The following is a 13,899-nucleotide window of genomic DNA, read 5'->3' as shown; positions in this document are numbered from 1 at the left end:
GGAGGACTAGTGGAAGGAGGGACCGCAGACAGGCTTTAAAGGCCTAAAATAACAAACAATAGGCTCATGGCTGTTTTACATCGGTTACATGGATACACAGGCAGCTTGGTGGTCAGTGGAGGAGTATTTAAAGTAGGGACCGCAGACAGGCTATCAAAGGCCTAAAATAACAAACAATAGGCTTATGGCAGTTTTACAGCGGTTACATGGATACACGGGCAGGCAGCTTGGTGGTCAGTGGAGGAGTATTTAAAGTAGGGACCGCAGACAGGCTATCAAAGGCCTAACATAACAAACAATAGGCTCATGGCAGTTTTACATCGGTTACATGGATACACGGGCAGGCAGCTTGGTGGTCAGTGGAGGAGTATTTAAAGTAGGGACCGCAGACAGGCTATCAAAGGCCTAAAATAACAAACAATAGGCTCATGGCAGTTTTAAATCGGTTACATGGATACACGGGCAGGCAGCTTGGTGGTCAGTGGAGGAGTATTTAAAGTAGGGACCGCAGACAGGCTATCAAAGGCCTAAAATAACAAACAATAGGCTTATGGCAGTTTTACAGCGGTTACATGGATACACGGGCAGGCAGCTTGGTGGTCAGTGGAGGAGTATTTAAAGTAGGGACCGCAGACAGGCTATCAAAGGCCTAAAATAACAAACAATAGGCTCATGGCAGTTTTAAATCGGTTACATGGATACACGGGCAGGCAGCTTGGTGGTCAGTGGAGGAGTATTTAAAGTAGGGACCGCAGACAGGCTATCAAAGGCCTAACATAACAAACAATAGGCTCATGGCAGTTTTACATCGGTTACATGGATACACGGGCAGGCAGCTTGGTGGTCAGTGGAGGAGTATTTAAAGTAGGGACCGCAGACAGGCTATCAAAGGCCTAAAATAACAAACAATAGGCTCATGGCAGTTTTAAATCGGTTACATGGATACACGGGCAGGCAGCTTGGTGGTCAGTGGAGGAGTATTTAAAGTAGGGACCGCAGACAGGCTATCAAAGGCCTAACATAACAAACAATAGGCTCATGGCAGTTTTACATCGGTTACATGGATACACGGGCAGGCAGCTTGGTGGTCAGTGGAGGAGTATTTAAAGTAGGGACCGCAGACAGGCTATCAAAGGCCTAAAATAACAAACAATAGGCTCATGGCAGTTTTAAATCGGTTACATGGATACACGGGCAGGCAGCTTGGTGGTCAGTGGAGGAGTATTTAAAGTAGGGACCGCAGACAGGCTATCAAAGGCCTAAAATAACAAACAATAGGCTCATGGCTGTTTTACATCGGTTACATGGATACACGGGCAGGCAGCTTGGTGGTCAGTGGAGGAGTATTGCAAGGAGTGTCTGTCCCAGTACTCCCAAAATATAAATAGATGTTAATGTCTCGCAAAACAACCAAAAAAAAAAAAAAAGGTGGCATACTTAGGTACAGGGGTGGGCTCATCTGCTGAGTTTCTGACATAGTAATTTGGCAGTAACTATTTAATGGTGCCAATATAGGACACAGACACAGACTACTTTAAGTTGCATCATAGATGTCTACAAATTTGTATTGTCAGTGCCAGACATTGAATGATGTCAGCGAATAGACTAAAGATTGGTGGAGCTGTGCGACATAATTTTGCACGTGGTAGAGCACAGTTTGAGCTGGGGGAGGGGGGAACTCTCTTGAGGCCGGCGGGACCGCCCCAGGGCCCCTCATGTTACAACGGTGTGTCTGACGTTGGGTGCGCACCACCACCGCCAGAGACACTACATTGTACTATGAGGGACCCAGTAGCAATGCCGTCAACCAAAAGCGAGCACACCCACCTCTTCAGACAAACAGCAGTCTCACGGGTGCTTGCGCCAAGTCGCGATACCACGGCCCCGTGTGGGGAGTTTTGCCATTTAGGGAGGTGTAAACATGTCGTATGCTGTACAATCAGCTGCAGCAAATTAGACATTAGAAAAGTAATTCACAGGCAAGAGCTTTTCATAGGAAAGCTAGGTGTCGGCCGGGCAAGGTGGGGCAAAAGATTTCGAAATCCAGTTGTGGTTCATTTTAATGAATGTTAGATCGTCAACATTTTGGGTAGCCAGACGAGTCCTTTTTTCGGTTAATATTGAACCTGCAGCACTGAATACTCTTTCTGATAGGACACTTGCTGCCGGGCAAGCAAGCTCCTGCAATGCATATTCTGCCAATTCTGGCCAGGTGTCTAATTTTGATGCCCAGTAATCAAATGGGAATGACGGTTGAGGGAGAACATCGATAAGGGATGAAAAATAGTTAGTAACCATACTGGACAAATGTTGTCTCCTGTCACTTTCAATTGATGCAGCAGTACCTGTCCTGTCTGCGGTCATAGCAAAATCACTCCACAACCTGGTCAGAAAACCCCTCTGTCCAACGCCACTTCTGATGTGTGCACCCCTAACACTCCTAGTCTGTTGCCCCCTTGAGCTCGTGTGAGAACGATCACGTGCGCTGTGTGCTGGGAATGCCTGAAGCAAACGGTCAACAAGAGTTGATTGTTTGGTTGCTAATATTAGTTCCAAGTTCTCATGTGGCATAATATTTTGCAATTTGCCTTTATAGCGTGGATCAAGGAGGCAGGCCAACCAGTAATCGTCATCGTTCATCATTTTCGTTATGCGTGTGTCCCTTTTTAGGATACGTAAGGCATAATCCGCCATGTGGGCCAAAGTTCCAGTTGTCAAATCTCCGGTTGTGATTGGGTGAGGGGCAGTTGCAGGCAAATCTACGTCACTTGTGTCCCTCAAAAAACCAGAACCCGGCCTTGACACGCAACCAATTTCCAGTGCCCCCGGGAAAGGTTCCGCATTAAAAATATACTCATCCCCATCATCCTCCTCGTCCTCCACCTCCTCTTCGCCCGCTACCTCGTCCTGTACACTGCCCTGACCAGACAATGGCTGACTGTCATCAAGGCTTTCCTCTTCCTCTGGTGCAGACGCCTGCTCCTTTATGTGCGTCAAACTTTGCATCAGCAGACGCATTAGGGGGATGCTCATGCTTATTACGGCGTTGTCTGCACTAACCAGCCGTGTGCATTCCTCAAAACACTGAAGGACTTGACACATGTCTTGTATCTTAGACCACTGCACACCTGACAACTCCATGTCTGCCATCCTACTGCCTGCCCGTGTATCCTCCCACAAATAAATAACAGCACGCCTCTGTTCGCACAGTCTCTGAAGCATGTGCAGTGTTGAGTTCCACCTTGTTGCAACGTCTATGATTAGGCGATGCTGGGGAAGGTTCAAAGACCGCTGATAGGTCTGCATACGGCTGGCGTGTACAGGCGAACGTCGGATATGTGAGCAAAGTGCACGCACTTTGAGGAGCAGGTCGGAGAACCCAGGATAAGTTTTCAATAAGCACTGCACCACCAGGTTTAAGGTGTGAGCCAGGCAAGGAATGTGTTTCAGTTGGGAAAGGGAGATGGCAGCCATGAAATTCCTTCCGTTATCACTCACTACCTTGCCTGCCTCAAGATCTACTGTGCCCAGCCACGACTGTGTTTCTTGTTGCAAGAACTCGGACAGAACTTCCGCGGTGTGTCTGTTGTCGCCCAAGCACTTCATAGCCAATACAGCCTGCTGACGCTTGGCAGTAGCTGGCCCATAATGGGACAACTGGTGTGCAACAGTGTCATCTGCCGATGGAGTGGTTGGCAGACTGCGTTCTGTGGAAGAGCTGTAGCTTCTGCAGGAGGACGAGGAGGAGGAGGGGGTGCGAACGCCTACAGCCAACTGTTTCCTAGACCGTGGGCTAGGCACAACTGTCCCTAAATTGATGTCGCCTGTGGACCCTGCATCCACCACATTCACCCAGTGTGCCGTGATGGACACATAACGTCCCTGGCCATGCCTACTGGTCCATGCATCTGTAGTCAGGTGCACCTTTGTACTCACAGATTGCCTGAGTGCATGGACGATGCACTGTTTAACATGCTGGTGCAGGGCTGGGATGGCTTTTCTGGAAAAAAAGTGTCGACTGGGTAGCTCGTATCGTGGTTCAGCGTACTCCATCAGGGCTTTGAAAGCTTCGCTTTCAACTAACCGGTAGGGCATCATCTCTAACGAGATTAGTCTAGCTATGTGGGCGTTAAAACCCTGTGTACGCGGATGCGAGGATAAGTACTTCCTTTTTCTAACCAGAGTCTCATGTAGGGTGAGCTGGACTGGAGAGCTGGAGATCGTGGAACTTTCGGGTGTGCCGGTGTACATGGCAGACTGAGAGACGGTTGGAGACGGTATTGTTTCCGCCGGTGCCCTAGATGCAATATTTCCTCCTACAAAACTGGTGATTCCCTGACCCTGACTGCTTTTGGCTGGCAAAGAAACCTGCACAGATACTGCCGGTGGTGCGGAAAATGGTGGCCTTACAGTGACGGAAGGGATGTTGCGTTGCTGACTAGCTTCATTGGCCGAGGGTGCTACAACCTTGAGGGACGTTTGGTAGTTAGTCCAGGCTTGAAAATGCATGGTGGTTAAGTGTCTATGCATGCAACTAGTATTTAGACTTTTCAGATTCTGACCTCTGCTTAAGCTAGTTGAACATTTTTGACAGATGACTTTGCGCTGATCAGTTGGATGTTGTTTAAAAAAATGCCAGACTGCACTCTTCCTTGACTCGGATCCCTTTTCAGGGATTGCAGACTGAGCTTTAACCGGATGGCAACGCTGTGCTCCAACAGGTTTTGGCTTTGACACGCGTTTTGGGCCAGATACGGGCCCGGCAGATGGAACCTGTTGCGATGTTGATGCCTGCTGCGGCCCCTCCTCCACCTCCGCTTCTGAACTACTGCCGCCTGCACCCTGTTCCCCCAATGGCTGCCAATCGGGGTCAATAACTGGGTCATCTATTACCTCCTCTTCGAGCTCGTGTGCAACTTCGTCTGTGTCACTGTGTCGGTCGGTGGTATAGCGTTCGTGGCGGGGCAACATAGTCTCATCAGGGTCTGATTGTGGATCTGTACCCTGAGAGGGCAATGTGGTGGTCTGAGTCAAAGGAGCAGCATAGTACTCTGGCTGTGGCTGTGCATCAGTGCACTCCATGTCAGAATATACTTGTAATGGGCATGGCCTGTTAAATGTTTCACTTTCTAAGCCAGGGACGGTATGTGTAAAGAGCTCCATGGAGTGACCCGTTGTGTCGCCTGCTGCATCCTTCTCTCTTGTTGTAGTTTTTGCTGAGGAGGACAAGGAAGCGACTTGTCCCTGACCGTGAACATCCACAAGCGACGCGCTGCTTTTACATTTACCAGTTTCGGAAGAGGAGGCAAAAGAGCTAGAGGCTGAGTCTGCAATGTAAGCCAAAACTTGCTGTTGCTGCTCCGCCTTTAAAAGCGGTTTTCCTACTCCCAGAAAAGAGAGCGTTCGAGGCCTTGTGTAGCCTGACGACGAAACTGGCTCCACAGCTCCAGACTTAGGTGGAATATTTTTATCCCCACGACCACCTGATGCTCCACTACCACTACCATCATTACCAGCTGACAATGAACGCCCACGACGACCTCTTGCACCAGACTTCCTCATTGTTTTAAAATCTTAACCAAAGTAACTTTATTTGTTGCTGTCAAACAACTTACACGGTGAGCTATAACTTCAGTATGATTTCAATATCCCTTAACAGGTTGGTGAGACCACAAGGAAAATCAGGCACAATGTTACACACTCTGTTTTCTGTGGCACAAAATTACAGAGATGACACACACGCAGGACTGTCACTCAAGCACTAATGTCAATATTAATCTCCCACCTAATTTATTTATTTTTTTTTCTCAGGGAGACTTTAGAAACCAAATAATATAAAAAAAAAAAAAAAAAAAAAAGGCTTTCTATGGCCCACAATTAGAGAGAGAGAGGTGGCACACCCAGGAGTCAAGACTGGCGCACAAGCTGAAAGGGCAATATTACTCTCCCACTGTTTTTTTAAGTTTTTTTTTTATTTCAGGGAGACTTTAGAAACCAAATAATATTAAAAAAAAAAAAAAAAAAATAGGCTTGCTATAGCCCACTGAATGAGAGATAGCACACACAGCAGTGGCACACAAGCCCTGACTGAGGCCAATATTTTTCTCCCACTGATTGATGTAGTGTTTTTGTGTTGAGGTAGAATTTAGAACACAAATCACGGAAAAAATAAATAGGCTTTCTATGGCCCACTGAATGAGAGAGAGAGGTGGCACACCCAGGAGTCAAGACTGGCACACAAGCTGAAAGGGCAATATTACTCTCCCACTGTTTTTTTATGTATTTTTTGTTTTTTAAGGGAGACTTTAGAAACCCAATAATATTTAAAAAAATAAATAAATAGGCTTTCTATGGCCCACTGAATGAAAGGGAGAGAGGTGGCACACCCAGGAGTCAAGACTGGCACACAAGCTGAAAGGGCAATATTACTCTCCCACTGTTTTTTGTATGTTTTTTTTTTTTTTTTCAGGGAGACTTTAGAAACCAAATAATATTAAAAAAACCAAAAAAAAAATAGCCTTTCTATGGCCCACTGAATGAGAGAGAGAGGTGGCACACCCAGGAGTCAAGACTGGCACACAAGCTGAAAGGGCAATATTACTCTCCCACTGTTTTTTTATGTATTTTTTGTTTTTTAAGGGAGACTTTAGAAACCCAATAATATTTAAAAAAAAAAATAAATAGGCTTTCTATGGCCCACTGAATGAAAGGGAGAGAGGTGGCACACCCAGGAGTCAAGACTGGCACACAAGCTGAAAGGGCAATATTACTCTCCCACTGTTTTTTGTATGTTTTTTTTTTTTTTTCAGGGAGACTTTAGAAACCAAATAATATTAAAAAAACCAAAAAAAAAATAGCCTTTCTATGGCCCACTGAATGAGAGAGAGAGGTGGCACACCCAGGAGTCAAGACTGGCACACAAGCTGAAAGGGCAATATTACTCTCCCACTGTTTTTTTATGTATTTTTTGTTTTTTAAGGGAGACTTTAGAAACCCAATAATATTTAAAAAAATAAATAAATAGGCTTTCTATGGCCCACTGAATGAGAGGGAGAGAGGTGGCACACCCAGGAGTCAAGACTGGCACACAAGCTGAAAGGGCAATATTACTCTCCCACTGTTTTTTTAGGTTTTGTTTTTTTTTTCAGGGAGACTTTAGAAACCAAATAATATTAAAAAAAAAAAAAAAAAATAGGCTTGCTATAGCCCACTGAATGAGAGATAGCACACACAGCAGTGGCACACAAGCCCTGACTGAGGCCAATATTTTTCTCCCACTGATTGATGTAGTGTTTTTGTGTTGAGGTAGAATTTAGAACACAAATCACGGAAAAAATAAATAGGCTTTCTATGGCCCACTGAATGAAAGGGAGAGAGGTGGCACACCCAGGAGTCAAGACTGGCACACAAGCTGAAAGGGCAATATTACTCTCCCACTGTTTTTTGTATGTTTTTTTTTTTTTTTTCAGGGAGACTTTAGAAACCAAATAATATTTAAAAAACCAAAAAAAAAAATAGCCTTTCTATGGCCCACTGAATGAGAGAGAGAGGTGGCACACCCAGGAGTCAAGACTGGCACACAAGCTGAAAGGGCAATATTACTCTCCCACTGTTTTTTTATGTATTTTTTGTTTTTTAAGGGAGACTTTAGAAACCCAATAATATTTAAAAAAATAAATAAATAGGCTTTCTATGGCCCACTGAATGAGAGGGAGAGAGGTGGCACACCCAGGAGTCAAGACTGGCACACAAGCTGAAAGGGCAATATTACTCTCCCACTGTTTTTTTAGGTTTTGTTTTTTTTTTCAGGGAGACTTTAGAAACCAAATAATATTAAAAAAAAAAAAAAAAAAAATAGGCTTGCTATAGCCCACTGAATGAGAGATAGCACACACAGCAGTGGCACACAAGCCCTGACTGAGGCCAATATTTTTCTCCCACTGATTGATGTAGTGTTTTTGTGTTGAGGTAGAATTTAGAACACAAATCACGGAAAAAAAAATAGCCTTTCTATGGCCCACTGAATGAGAGAGAGAGGTGGCACACCCAGGAGTCAAGACTGGCACACAAGCTGAAAGGGCAATATTACTCTCCCACTGTTTTTTTATGTATTTTTTGTTTTTTAAGGGAGACTTTAGAAACCCAATAATATTTAAAAAAAAAAATAAATAGGCTTTCTATGGCCCACTGAATGAGAGGGAGAGAGGTGGCACACCCAGGAGTCAAGACTGGCACACAAGCTGAAAGGGCAATATTACTCTCCCACTGTTTTTTTAGGTTTTTTTTTTTTTTTCAGGGAGACTTTAGAAACCAAATAATATTAAAAAAAAAAAAAAAAAAATAGGCTTGCTATAGCCCACTGAATGAGAGATAGCACACACAGCAGTGGCACACAAGCCCTGACTGAGGCCAATATTTTTCTCCCACTGATTGATGTAGTGTTTTTGTGTTGAGGTAGATTTTAGAACACAAATCACGGAAAAAATAAATAGGCTTTCTATGGCCCACTCAGTGAGAGATGGCACACACAGGGATGGCACTGTAGCAGAAATGCCAATCTTAATCTCCCACAAAAAAAAACAAAAAAAAACAAAAAACTGTCCTACAATTACTATCTCCCTGCAGTAATGTAAGCCAGGTATGGCAGGCAGCAATAGGAGTGGACTGATGCACAAATTAAATAAAAAGTGTGGACAAACAAAAAAGATAGCTGTGCAGAAAGGAAGGAACAAGAGGATATGTGCTTTGAAAAAAGCAGTTGGTTTCCACAGTGGCGTACACACAGCAATACAGCTATCACGGAGCCTTCTAGGGCAGCCCAATGAGCTACAGCGCTGAGGGGAAAAAAAAAAAAAAATAGCTTCCACAGTCCCTGCACACCGAAGGTGGTGTTGGACAGTGGAAATCGCTGCAGCACAAGCGGTTTGGTGGTTAGTGGACCCTGCCTAACGCTCTCCCTGCTTCTGACGAAGCGGCAGCAACCTGTCCCTAAGCTCAGATCAGCAGCAGTAAGATGGCGGTCGGCGGGAACGCCCCTTTATAGCCCCTGTGACGCCGCAGACAGCAAGCCAATCACTGCAATGCCCTTCTCTAAGATGGTGGGGACCAGGATCTATGTCATCACGCTGCCCACACTCTGCGTTCACCTTCATTGGCTGAGAAATGGCGCTTTTCGCGTCATTGAAACGCGACTTTGGCGCGAAAGTCGCGTACCGCATGGCCGACAAGCACAGGGGTCGGATCGGGTTTCATGAGACGCCGACTTAGCCAAAAGTCGGCGACTTTTGAAAATGATCGACCCGTTTCGCTCAACCCTAGTCACCAGCCCTGTGAGCTCATCATAAATCTGGTCAATAACATGAAGCTCAGTGGCCACTGGAGCTTGCACCGCAAATTTGGAATGGACATTAGATTTTGCAGCCATAATAATAGTATTTTGTGTTGAACTTTTCTGCAAATTGTTCTGCTTAATAGCTTCCATTGCAGCCTCACTAACCCAAAGAACAGAGCAATGTAAATGATCTTTCTGATAGATACATTGATTTTTTGTCTTAAGCACACAGTCCTCAGATATAGACTATAGTAACATACCTTGATGCCATAGAACCTCAGTTGTACTTACCTTGGAGAAAACTGGCTGTTACTTGTTTTTCCAAGAAGGATAAGGTGAAAATAATCCCTTCCAGCTTCTGTCACAAAATTTAGTACCTGCTTCTAGCGGAGTCTGAGCACAGATAACAAGGTGTGAAAGACAGAATGTGGTGAGCCAAGGGTGAGGCGCGAGATGTTGCAAGGGGGCCAGCTGGGACTTGTAGTTCCACAGGAAGCGGATTTTAATGTCACAGTAGCTGCGTTGCTGAACCCCTAAACACTTACCTCGTGTCCACAACAATTGTCAATGGCAGAAGATGGCACTTATGAAGATGGTATAAGACCCTACCTCGGCGCTCTTCTGTGGATACGATGTCTGGGTGCAGATGTTGGAGTATGGTGGAAAGTGAGTATACTGTTGGTTTATTATTTTTAACTTATTGCAGGTGATCGAGTATGGTAAGTATGGTGAAATTAAGAATATTAAAATACTTTTTTCTGGCTGTGTCTTTTTTTTTATTTTACTTTTTCACTGCTATAGGATTAGTAATGGATAGGCGTCTTATTGACGCCTCTCCATTACTAACTGGGCTAAATGTCACCTTACAATACAAAGGTGACATTAACCCCTTATTACCCCATATTCCACCACTACAGGGGAGTGGGAAGAGAGGGGCTAAGCCCACAGCTGTCTGCATAGCCTCTCTGGCTATAAAATATAGGGGGACCCCACGTCATTTTTTTTTGGGGGGGAGTCCCCCTATTTTAATAGCCAGTAAAGGCTATGCAGACAGCTGCAGGCTGATATTCATAGCCTGGGAGGGGACCATGGATATTACCCCCTTCCCAGGCTACAAATATTGGCCCCGGCTGTCGGCTTTCCCCCTCTGGCGCAGAAAATTGCATGGGAGCCCACACCATTTTTTTTTCTTTTTTTTAAATAAACATGTTCATTAATCAACATTGGCCTTGCTATTATATATCTATGGATATATCTATGGATAAATCTATATATCTATGGATATATCTATAGATATAACTGTGGATCTATCTATCTATAGATATATTGATAGATAGATATATCTATAGATACATAGATATATCTATCCATATATCTATCCGGCTACTTTCAGACATCAGGTTTTTGCCGTCAGGCACAATTCGGCAAGTTTTGAAAAAAACGGATCTGTGTTTTTTTTTCCACATGATCGGTTTTTTTCTCATAGAGTTGTATTAGCGCCGGATTGCACCTGATGGCCACACGTTTCATCTGTTTTTTGCCGGATTCGTAAAAAAAGCTGCTTCCGGAGGACAGAGAAAACGTGCAGAGGAACGTTTTTTCTGTCCAGCGAAAAAATGCCCAGTGAATGATACTGTGAAAAGCTAATGAAACTGAGATGTGAAATTATGAATCCGGCCTCCAAAATCCTGTTTTTCATGCATTTTGCCATTCAAATCATGCACATTTTCTGTTCTCTCTCTCAAAAAAACAGAGCAGTTGCATCAATGTTTCACTATTTGCAACGGATCCATTTTTTCAAACATTCGCCGGATCCTGTCTGACGGAAGAAAACTGATGTGTGAAAGTAGCCTAACTATCTTTATATCTATCTACATCTATTCATAGATAGATCTATCCATACATATATCTATAGATAGATACATAGATCTATCTATATTTATATCTATTATCTATCTATGTATGTGTAATGGAATGTGGGTTGGACAAATGTAAAAGAGGAGGTTGGACAAGAAATGGCATCACAATTTTTTTTTTTTTTGCTCAATAATACATCTTTATTTAGCTTTCAAAAATGCATACAAAAATACGCATAAAAAATGCATAAAAAAACTCACCAAAGAGAGCAAGGCCGCAAGAGCGGATGCAAAGCAGAACCACAGGAGGTGGAGTTAAGAGCAGGAGGCAGAGTCAAGAACAGAAACGCAAGAAAGAGCAGAGAAGGAGAAGACAGAGCTAGGAGCAGAGAAGAGGAAGGCTGTGCTAAGAGTAAAGAAGGTGAAGGCAGAGAAAGGAGAAGGAGGAGCTAAGTACGGAGCTTCTGGAGGCGGAGCCAAGAGCAGAGAAGCTGGAGGCAGAGTCAAGAGCAGAGATGCTGGAGGTGGAGCCAAAGGAGATGCTGGAGGTGGAGCAAAGAGCGGAGACGCTGGAGGCGGAGCCAGGAGGCACAGAACCACAGGTTGTGGTGAGCAAAGCAAAGAGGCACAGAACCACAGGTAGTGGCGAGCAAAGCAGAGAAGCACAGGACCATGGTTAGTGGCGACCAGAGCAGAGAAGTGCGGAACCACAAATAGTGGCAAGCAGAGCAGAGAGATAGCGCAGAGATGCACACAGCAGAGTGGGAATGGCATCAACCAAAGAAGGAACAGGAACAGACATAAACCAGGGTGCAGACACAGAAGTAAAGGAACACAGATTCAGACCAGGGTATAATGCCCCACTGGGTGGCGAACACAGACCAGGGTACTATGCCCCACTCGGAGAAGGACACAGAGACAGAACCAGACACTTCAGCATCAAAGTACTGACTGAGGAAGTAAGTTTTCTCCGGTTTGCTCCAATGGGTGAGGACGCCTTAAGAATCAGAGGCCTGTAGGCTATTGGCCAGAGACACCTTAGGGAGGTGCACACAGACTGAATAAGAAACAGGAGTTGCTGGCACCGCCCCCCTATGCACACAGACAGAAAGTGTACACAAAGCAAGCGGCCATGAAGCACACAGCATGGATCCGGCAGCAGACAGATCTCACAGCATGGCACAGGGTGAGTGAGCTGATGCAACAGGCAGGTGGGGGATGGAAGGCCATGCAGTGATGCCGGCAGGGTTGTTACACACATCACAATTGAAGTGATTTTGAGGGGTCTATATGACAGAAAATACCCAAATTACACCATTATAAAACTGCACCGCTCAAAAGTAAACCACATTCAAAAAGTTTATTAGCCCTTCAGTTGCTTCACGGGAGCTAAAGGAATGTGTAAGGAAAACACAGTTTACTTTTTTTGCACAAAAATTATACTTTACACCCATTTTTTTTTTATTTTCACAAGAGTAACAGGAGAATTGCACCCCAAAATTTGTTGTGCAGTTTCTTATGAGTACCAATACCTCATATGTAGGGGAAAGCCTCTGTTTAGGCGCACAGTGGGCTTGAAAGGGTAGGAGGACTGTTTGACTTTTTGAAGGCAAAACTGTCTGGAACTGAGAACAGACGCCATGTTGCGTTTGGCGAGCCCCTGATGTCCCTAAGAAGTAGAAACCTCTATAATGGACCCTATTTAATAAACTAAACCCCTCAAGGAACTTATTTAGATGTGTGGTGAGCACTTTGAACCCACAGGTGCTTCACAGAAGTTTATAACGTAGAGCCATGAAAATAAAAAAAATCACATTTTTCCACAAAAATGATTCAGTTCCAAATTTTTTCATTTTCATAATGGTAACAGAAGAAAATAGACCACAATAACTGTAGTTCAATTTCTGAGTACGGTGATACCTCATATATAGGGGACAACCACTGTTTGGGTAGGAGCGCTGTTTGACTTTTTGAACGCAAAGTTGTCTGGAATCCAGATCGGATGCCATGTCGTATTTGGAGAGACCCTGATGTGCCTAAACACTGGAAACCGCCCACAAGTGACCCCATTTTGGAAACTAGACCCTTCAAGGAACTTATCTAGATGTGTCGTGAGCCCCTGTGTGCTCCACAGATATTTATAATGAGCAGTGAAAATAAAAAAAAATCCACAAAAATGTTTTTTAGCCACAATTTTTTTTCTTTTCACAAGAGTAACAGGAGAAAATGGAACCCGAAAATTGTTGTGCAATTTCCCCTGAGAGCTCTGATACCACATATATGGTGGAAAACTACCGTTTTGGTGCACTTTAGGGCTCAGAAGGGAAGGAGAAATGGTTTGGAGCGCAGACTTTGATTGAAAGGTCTGTGTGTGCCATGCCGTGTTTGGAGACCCTCTGATGTGCCTAAACTGTAGAAATCCCCCACAGGTGACCCCACTTTGGATACCATACCCCTCAAGAAATTATCTAGAGGCATAGTTATAGTAATTGTAACAATGCTTTTGGTTTTACTGTTGAATGAATTTATAATGTGACGTTATGTGTAAGTTGTGCGGAGTATATCAGATTATAAAAGTGTGTTGTTTCAACAGGATTTAAACAAATTCTGTTAATTTGTGGACTTGTGGTACAAGTTGAAGCAATAATTAATGCAAAGGCAAGGTTTCTCAGGAAAGGTTTCACAATAGTAAACTGTGTCTTTTGGGATTCT

The 13,899-nt window shown here is 44.3% G+C and overlaps 1 protein-coding gene across 1 annotated transcript in view; it reads right to left on the bottom strand.

Moving 5' to 3' along the window:
• Positions 1 to 9,734, bottom strand: part of LOC143785775 (putative methyltransferase DDB_G0268948) — a 93,219-nt gene extending 83,485 nt beyond the window's left edge. The window contains exon 1 of the mRNA XM_077274897.1: positions 9,623 to 9,734. The gene's annotated coding sequence lies outside the window, so the exon portion shown is untranslated. The remainder of the gene's footprint in view (positions 1 to 9,622) is intronic.
• Positions 9,735 to 13,899: the final 4,165 nt, after the last annotated feature.

This window comes from Ranitomeya variabilis, chromosome 7, assembly GCF_051348905.1.
Source record: "Ranitomeya variabilis isolate aRanVar5 chromosome 7, aRanVar5.hap1, whole genome shotgun sequence".
NCBI classification, from domain to species: Eukaryota; Metazoa; Chordata; class Amphibia; order Anura; family Dendrobatidae; genus Ranitomeya; species Ranitomeya variabilis.
This window is presented reverse-complemented; position numbering and strand designations above follow the sequence as displayed.